This window comes from Mercenaria mercenaria, chromosome 1 (assembly GCF_021730395.1).
Source record: "Mercenaria mercenaria strain notata chromosome 1, MADL_Memer_1, whole genome shotgun sequence".
Taxonomy (NCBI): domain Eukaryota; kingdom Metazoa; phylum Mollusca; class Bivalvia; order Venerida; family Veneridae; genus Mercenaria; species Mercenaria mercenaria.
In genome coordinates, this window is record NC_069361.1 from 1,839,564 (window position 1) to 1,848,870 (window position 9,307).

The 9,307-nt window shown below is 34.3% G+C and overlaps 1 long non-coding RNA gene across 3 annotated transcripts; it reads left to right on the plus strand.

The window, feature by feature from the left end:
- The first annotated feature begins 107 nt into the window (after window positions 1–107).
- Window positions 108–8,966, plus strand: LOC128555480 (uncharacterized). Of its 3 annotated transcripts, none has more exons than XR_008370092.1 (3): window positions 108–239; window positions 6,568–6,698; window positions 8,643–8,966. It is a non-coding gene; the product is annotated as an uncharacterized LOC128555480 (long non-coding RNA). The 3 variants fall into 3 exon arrangements; XR_008370095.1 differs by lacking the exon at window positions 8,643–8,966 and adding an exon at window positions 7,664–7,800; XR_008370094.1 differs by lacking the exon at window positions 8,643–8,966 and adding an exon at window positions 6,830–7,523.
- The last annotated feature ends 341 nt before the right edge of the window (window positions 8,967–9,307 follow it).

The window sequence follows — 9,307 nt, forward strand, 5'->3', positions numbered from 1 at the left end:
TATGTTTGTTGTACAATAATGAGGGTTAAGTAGGTAATAAAACTACTTAACATGTGACAGTGATATGCAAATAAGCAAGTTTCAACGAGACACTGATAACTGCTTAGCGGAAAAGCCCACACCACCGACAACCATTAGCATAATGAGATTTTACCCGTAATGGCAGCAAACTAGCTCTATCGACCAGTACTTTCACAATCAGTTCATGGAATAACGGCTGCACTAGTAATAGTGAGACAGTAAGTAATTGTGATAGTTAACAGGTATTTTATGATTAATAGATTATACTTAATTTGTCATTTTGCATTTACATGCAGTAGTAGTGATTATGATAATTATGCATGTTTAACTTAGATACCTTTACTCGAAGTTTATAAATAGACTTTACGCTTCACTTGTATTCACCTATTTTGATTCAGCTCATCTTCTTTTTTTATTTTCTATGTCTCCGCGTACAAATTGGCGAAATAATACATAATATGGATGTGAATTGTTTGAGATGCAATGTTATACGTCTAGAGATTGATTTTACTATGCAGTTTCAAACAATGTAATACGTCTAGAGGTTGATTTTACTATGCAGTTTCTAACAATGTAATACGTCTAAAGATTGATTCCACTATGCAGTTTCAAACAATGCAATACGTTGAAAAATTGATTTTACTATGCAGTTTCAAACAATGTGATACGTCTAGAGGTTGATTTTACTATGCAGTTTCAAACAATGTAATACGTCTAGAGGTTGATTTTACTATGCAGTTTCTAACAATGTAATACGTCTAAAGATTGATTTTACTATGCTGTTTCAAACAACGTCATACGTCTAAAGATTAATTTTACTGTGCAGTTTCAAACAATGCAGTACGTCTAAAGATTGATTTTACGATGCAGTTTCAAACAATGTGATTTAGACGTACTGCATTGTTTGAAACTGCATAGTAAAATTAATCTTTAGACGTATTAAATTGTTTGAAACTGCATAGTAAAACCAACATCTAGACGTATTGCACTGTTAGTTTAAACATAGTTTATTTCAAACAAAATTGCAATATTTACAATTCATGATACATGGTACATAAGATAATGCCTGAAAAAGGATCAGAGCCGAAAGCAACAGCTTATAACATTGTTAGAAACTGCATAGTAAAATCAACCTCTAGACGTATTACATTGTTTGAAACTGCATAGTAAAATCAATCTCTAGACGTATCACATTGTTTGAAACTGCATAGTAAAATCAACTTTTCAACGTATTGCACTGTTTGAAACTGAATAGTAAAATCAATCTTTACACGAATCGCATTGTTTGAAACTGCATAGTGGAATCAATCTTCAGACGTATTGCATTGTTTGAAGCTGCATAGTAAAATCAATATCTAGACGTATTGTATTGTTTGAAACTGCATAGTAAAATCAGTCTCTAGACGTACTACATTGTTTGAAACTGAATAGTGAAATCAATCTTTAGACGTATCATATTGTTTGAAACTGCATAGTAAAATCAATCTCTAGACGTATCACATTGTTTGAAACTGCATAGTAAAATCAACCTCTAGACATATCACATTGTTTGAAACTGCATAGTAAAATCAATATCTAGACGTATTGTTTTGTTTGAAACTGCATAGTAAAATCAATCTTTACACGTATTGCATTGTTTGAAACTGCATAGTAAAATCAATCTCTAGACGTATCACATTATTTGAAACTGTATAGTAAAATCAATTATTACACGTATTGCATTGTTTGAAACTGCATAGTAAAACCAATCGTTAGACGTAGGGCGTTGTTTGAAACTGCATAGTAAAATCAATCTCTAGACGTATTACATTGTTGAAACTGCATAGTAAAATCAATCTTTACACGTATTGCATTGTTTGAAACTGCAGAGTAAAATCAATCTTTAGACGTACTGCATTGTTTGAAACTGCATAGTAAAATCAATCTCTAGACGTATCACATTGTTTGAAACTGCAGAGTAAAATCAACCTCTAGACGTATCACATTGTTTGAAACTGCAAAGTAAAATCAATCTTTACACGTATTGCATAGTCTGAAACTGCATTGTAAAATCATTCTATCTCTAGACGTATTACATAGCAAGATCAATCTTTAGACGTATCACATTGTTTGAAACTGCATAATAAAATCAACCTCTAGACGTATCACATTGTTTGAAACTGCATAGTAAAATCAACCTCTAGACGTATCACATTGTTTGAAACTGTATAGTAAAATCAATCTTTACACGTATTGCATAGTTTGAAACTGTAAGGTAAAATCAATCTCTAGACGTATTACATTATTTGAAATTACATAGTAAAATCAATCTTTACACGTATTACAGTGTCAGATCTCTGTAGATATCCTTCTGTAAAAGCCTTTCAATGAGTAAACATTTAAAATAATGCTAAGGTGTGGTGCAGATCATACATGTATTAAAATCTGTCAAAACTACAAAATGACATCAAATCACTTTTCGACTACATTAGTCTTCCCCAGGGTACACAATGAACATAAAACGACGTCATTGACGACGACGTCAAATTTAACAGTAATTTGCGAAAAAAAAATCATTAACAGGTCGTATGATATATAAATACTGCTGAAAAAAGTATACCTCAAATGGTTATGGATAAGAACCAGTAAAAGCCGAGATACATACACAGCATTAATATATAAGCATTTAACAGATATTTATGAGAAGTATTGATATACAGTCTTTTAATTCAATCCTTGTGGAGACACAATACCAAAACGATACATCTAGAAATTTTCTATTAAAGGCTACGTTACTTCATCAACACGCATTAAAGAAAAATCCGCGAAAGTATTTCTTTGAGAATAGAAAAGTTTGAGATATACATTTGTAGTGGTTTCTAGTACGTTCTGTTTCAAACAGTCATTACACGTTATTAACTGCATAAAATCAATTGAACTGCCAGACAGATCATGCTTTATATTATAGGAAGATGAATTGATGGTACTCGAAAATCAATTAGATTCATTTATATTTAAATATGGATACAGCGACATTAATACAATTCACATACCCTACAATTTCTATTGTTCTTGCTCAGTGTTGAATGAACAAAAACATTCTGAAACTCTTAGGTATTTTATAGCAACAATAGGTTTTTATCTATATATACGTACGGTGTAAACTTACAATGCGTTTATGCAGGCTTTTGTTTAGTCGGGACTACGCTCTCGGAGCGTGGCCTTCCTCGATCAGTTGTAATCAAAGTTAAAATGACAGTTTTAAATACATCCAGTCTGAAGGTCATGAATACCTCTTAAACCGTGTGAAGTACCTTTTAAAAAACAAAGAAAAATATCAAACAGGGAATGCCACGCACCAAAAACGCAGCCTCCTCAAAACGAAACCCCCAGCACGCAGACGCGTGCACACACACACACACACACACACACACACACACACCCAAAGCCAACACACACAAGGACAAAACGAACAACACACACGCACACAAAGCCAACACACAAGGACAAAACGAACAAACAAAGGAACACAGTGGGGCACCGCCTTGGAACGGTCAGTGGCAAAAACACCACTAGGGAGCTTAAACCGGTTTATGGTGCACCTAACCTCACTCTTACCCCCCCCCCCACCATGTTCCAAAGACATGGGACAGTGTAAATAAAAGTAATCCCCGCCAGGTGAATCTCTTACACACGTAATGGAAACAAAAAGGCATGGCATGTAAAACACAAAAATGCTCGTGTATAAATATATAAAAAAACTAACCTTAAGAACCAAAAACGTATGTACTCAATGCCTTTTCAGAAGACAGAGCAACAAGAGAAACACCCTTAAGGGCCCGACGAAACAGGCCAGAAGACAAATATCAAAACAGTTCAGTCCTGGTAGGATTTAAAAACTGCTTACCATAGAGTCCTCCCCCTCTTCCGTCAGACACAATCAAAGAGGGAAGCGTAGTGTCCAACTGTAAACGGGTTGAACACTAAACATGCGGTATGTCTCAAAACAGTTGGGTCGTAATCTCTTTTAATAAAACGTTTGATAATCTTTCCAAATACATTTGGAAAATTACCATGACCCAAGATCTTACGAAGTTTATAAACCACATCCCCATAAAAAAACGGGTTTAGAAATACCTTCTCGCAGAAGTGTCTTTAAATTACTATTGAATTTTAAAACTAAATCAGAATGACGATAATAAAATTTAGCAAAATATTTACGCAATTTGTAATAACGGTAGCCTTGCTGAAGAAGCTTACCCGTAATATATTGATTACGTTCGTTGAAATGCTTTTAAACCTCAAGTAAGTTCTGTTTATAGAAGATAATGCATGTTTATAATAAGCGAATAGTGTCAAAATTTAACTTGTTGAATTATCATTTGAATCATTCTACATCAGCGGTATGTCTATCTTCTTGAAACAGACGATTTTACTGTTGACATAATTCTTTGACGTTTGTGTTTTAAGACGTGCACGTCTCAAAACAAACGATTTTATTGTTGGTATAATTATAAGATGCTTATGCTTAAGACGTGCACATCTCAAAACAGAGGATTCTTTGTTGGTATAATTGTTCATTTAGATGCTTACTCTAAAGACATGCACGTCTAAAAGCAGACGATTTTACCGTTGACATAATTTTTCGGTACTTATACCTATGACTTGCACCTCTCGAAACGAGACGAGTTCATTGTTGCCATAATTATTGAATGCTTGTGCTTAAGATGTGCACGTCTCAAAAACAGACGATTTCACTGTTGACATAATCATTGGATGCTTATGCCTAAGACTTGCACCTCTCAAAAACAGACGATTTTATTGGTGAAACTAATTACTGGATGCTTATAAATGCTTAAGACGTGCACGTCTCATAAACAGACAATTTTAATAGTGAAACTAATTATTGGATGCTTATGCTTAAGACGTGCACGTTTCAAAAACAGACTATTTCATTGTTGACATACTTATTGGATGCTTATGCTAACGACGTGCACCTCTAACAAACAAACGATTTTATTGTTGAAATGATTATTGGATTCTTATGCTTAAGACGTGCACGTCTCAAAAACAGACGATATATTGTTGACATAATTATTGGATGCTAATGCTTAAGACCGGCACGTCTCAAAAACAGACGATATATTGTTGACATAATTATTGGATGCTAATGCTTAAGACGGGCACGTCTCAAAAACAGACGATATATTGTTGACATAATTATTTGAGGCTTATGCTTAAGACGGGCACGTCTCAAAAACAGACGATATAGTGTTGACATAATAATTGGATGCTTATGCTTAACACGGGCACGTCTCAAAAACAGACGATATATTGTTGACATAATTATTGGATGCTTATGCTTAAGACGGGCACGTCTCAAAAACAGACGATATATTGTTGACATAATTATTAGATGGTTATGCTTAAGACGTGCACGACTCAAATCAGACGGTTTTATTGTTGACATAATTATTGGATGCCTATGCCTAAGACGGGCAAGTCTCCAAAACAGACGATTTTATTACTAACATGATTATGACGTGCACGTCTTAAGCAGACGATTTTATTGTCGGCATATATATAAGATGATTATGCTTAAGATATGCTTGTCTCAAAACAGAAGGTTGTATTGATGACAAAATAATTGAATGCTTGTGTTCAAGACAAGAACGTCTAAAAGCATACGATTTTATCGCTGACTTTATTATTGAATGATTGTGCTTAAGACCTGCACGTCTTTATAAATGTGTTTTATTGTTGGTAAAATTATCGAATGCTTATGCTTAAACGATCCTATTCACAGCATAATTATTGAATGCATATTCTTGATACGTTCAAGTCTTAAATCGAATGATTTAATGTTGGTATAATTATTGAATGCGTATGCACGTTACCTGTGCCCTACAAACGGTTCGATTTATATAACACAAGCAAATCCGCCCGCTTAACTCAATTGGGAGAACGCCGATCTACGGATCGCGGGGTCGTGAGTTCTATCATCGAGCGGGCCGTATGTTCTCCGTGACGATTTGATAAAAGACATTGTGTCTGAAATCATTCATCCTCCACTTCTATTTCATGTGGGAAAGTTGGCAGTAACCTGCGGATAACAGGGTTGTTCTGGTAAAAATCCAGAATCACTGGTTAGTATATATATTAGCTGTTACATAACTGAAATACTGTTGAAAATGGCGTTAAATCCAAACAAACAAACAAATACATTCAGTTAGTCCCTCGACCGAATCAGCAGAAATGTTCGTGTACCTATTTTTGTCAACTAAAGGTCTGTGTGACACTGGATATTCATGGAAACCATTAAAGTTGCCTAACTGTGGCGAAATCAAGGATCGCTATCATCACCAATGCTTTCTCACCCTCAGCCTACTTGAAATATTCATTTAGGATGCATTTAGTCTGACATAGCATCTTCATGTGCACAAAAGCCATATGCATTTTCTAGCCTTTCATTACAATATCTTGGGTTCAGCCGAGAATTTAATCGCGTTTGTCTGTTAATCGTCTGTTAATCTATTTTCAACTGATGGTTTTCTCCTTCTTTTTAAGGCAATCTGAGGAAAGCAAAGTAGGACCGTTCGCAAAAGACAAGAGAATATGACGGAACCAGCGGGAGCTCGAAAGCTTACAGACAGTCGATATTCGGTCTTCAACAAACCTGCACAAACATCTACGAAACAGTATGATTATTCTTATACATCCATAATGGTTTTCAAACAGGAGATCAACGCTTGTGTGTAATTACCATATTTTGCATTAAGTCCACGTTTTTATATCGGCACATATTATAAACACTTTACTTTACTTCCAGACCTGTATCTCCGATTTTTGAAACACCTATGAGATTGGTTGTCAACACTGATGGCAAGACAACTTTAAATCACGAAACTCTAGCTTAACTCAGCAAAATCGAGAAAACTCTAAACGTCGTATCAGTGGTTGGGAGTCTGAGGACTGTAGAATCATAGCTTCAGTGCAACTGTCTGTTTTAGTTACCTGTTATTATACTTAATTGTATTTTGGAAACATTCTATTGAACCCAATTTGAACAGCTTTTGTTGCACACACGTATTTAAGAAACACAACGTTTCTGTCATTTGTTCCTCCTAAACCCTGAACTACCATAAAAAGATAATAGGTGAGGGTAGATTTCTCGGAAGCACAGAGCACCGAATACACAGCCCCAGAGCCACGCATTTACATAGTAGGCCCACAACAAAGAGAAGCTGTAATGGAAAAATATTTCAGGCAGACGTTAAAATTAAAATTAAATTTAGGCAGACGTTTCAAATTCACTCAGAAATGCTAAAGTTCTGTGTTTGCAAAGATATCCTGGCGTCTGGATTAACAGACTCCTTTGTGTTGAAATAAATGCAAAGGATACGACAGATCAGGTTTACTAAAAAAGTAATACAATCATTTCTGCAAACATTCTAAACAATTCATAGCATTTTCAATCTACAAATTTCTAATAAAAGATTATTCTTAATATACATATTGATACACATTCAATGCCAATATATATTTGATATGATTTGCAAGTATATAACCCATAGGATAACACATTGAATAATACTTTCATAATACCAGGACAAGACAGAACTACGTAGTATATAAAATGCTAATCATTCAAATTGTTTTGCAGTTGTTGTAGGGAAACGATTTGAGACAGGTCATACTACAAAAGCAGTCACCAAAGGTATTTGGGTAATGTGCAGGCCACATCCAACACAAGCGGAACAAATTCTTGTTCTCCTCGACACAGAGGGCATTGATGATCCTGATAAGATGTATTCATTTCATTTTGTTTTCATTTAGTAACGATAAAACTTTCGAACTAATATTAGGAGAGTATTAAAATCATTGGCCAATCAGGATAACTTGTAAGTTTAATGGATCGATATAATATACTGGTATCAATTTGTTAACAAGAAACTACATTCTTCTATTAACTAACAGTTTTGAACATTGACATATTAGCCATTCAAGAAGTGTTTTATTACATGATACCAGCGATATATATTCATAATTTTGTCTTCAAGTTTTCACCAGCAAACATAATGTTGAACTATAGATCGGTAAGTAGCTATGGCTAACAGGTCAATGGTCAAAACTGTTTCTTGATAACTAAACTAATGAGTCGAGTAATGAATTCATTTAATTCACTTTGTTGCATTGTAATAAAACATACTATTAATCCTAGAGCTAAAGACAGTCGTTAAGGGAACTGTTTCCAGATGTACATGAACGTTTGAAATCGTGTTGATAGTCCGTAGGATATTAAAAATCATTGATTTAGATTTAAGCCGTAAATGAAAATGCTTATAAAATGCTTTTTCAATATGAATGTTAAAAAAAACATAAAAAAGGACAAATCAACTCGCCGAAGAAAAAATCGCTATGTTTTTATTTTTTCATTTCTGTTTTAATATCATTTTGATGTATCAGCATGCAGACTGATAACATTAGCATGCATCTCATTAATGAAATTCAAACACCACTATAACATTCTTTTGGTCGCTTAAATATTTTTAATCTGAACTTGCATTTACGAATAATTTTCTTTCGTCTGAAGATTAAGAGACTGAACAAATGTTTATATTTCTATTTATTTTTTGTTTCAGGTTGAGATAACAGACGACCAGTGGCTTTTTGTCTTGTCTACCCTACTTAGCAGCACAATGGTTTACAACACAAGGGGACATTTCGACAGGCCAGCTATTGACAAATTTAGGAATCCTTTTAAGCGTTTTATATAATCTAGTATCGGTCTGGAACATAACCATTTTTATCAATAATTTAAATGTTTCAATTAATCAATTGTTGAAATTAGATCGATATTTGCTGTACAAATAAAACATGTTTAATCAATGAGGTTTTTAACTGTATAAATAAACAGTAAGCAGGCAATTTTATAAAGAAAGCAATATACCTGATACATGCTGTTTGTGCGCTTAAAGGCCTAGATCTTGGCAGTGTATGGCAGCACAGTTGGGGGCTAATGACTATCAACAGGGACTGCATTATTCCAAATCGTAGACGAAAGCTTTAATTGTAAATTTTCACTGAAAAAAAGTTTTTTTAAGAGATATCGAAGAAAAATACGTTGTTATAACATCAAATATGCGACCTAAATAGAAACTTCACAGGTCGCTCAACACAACAAAAACGAAAATGTTGCAGACTCGGTTTGATTGAGCCTGTTCATGGACGGTAGTGGAAATACATGCTACCGTCCACGCACTCTAGTCCCGGGTTGAGCAGAACACAACATTTACACATGCTAAAA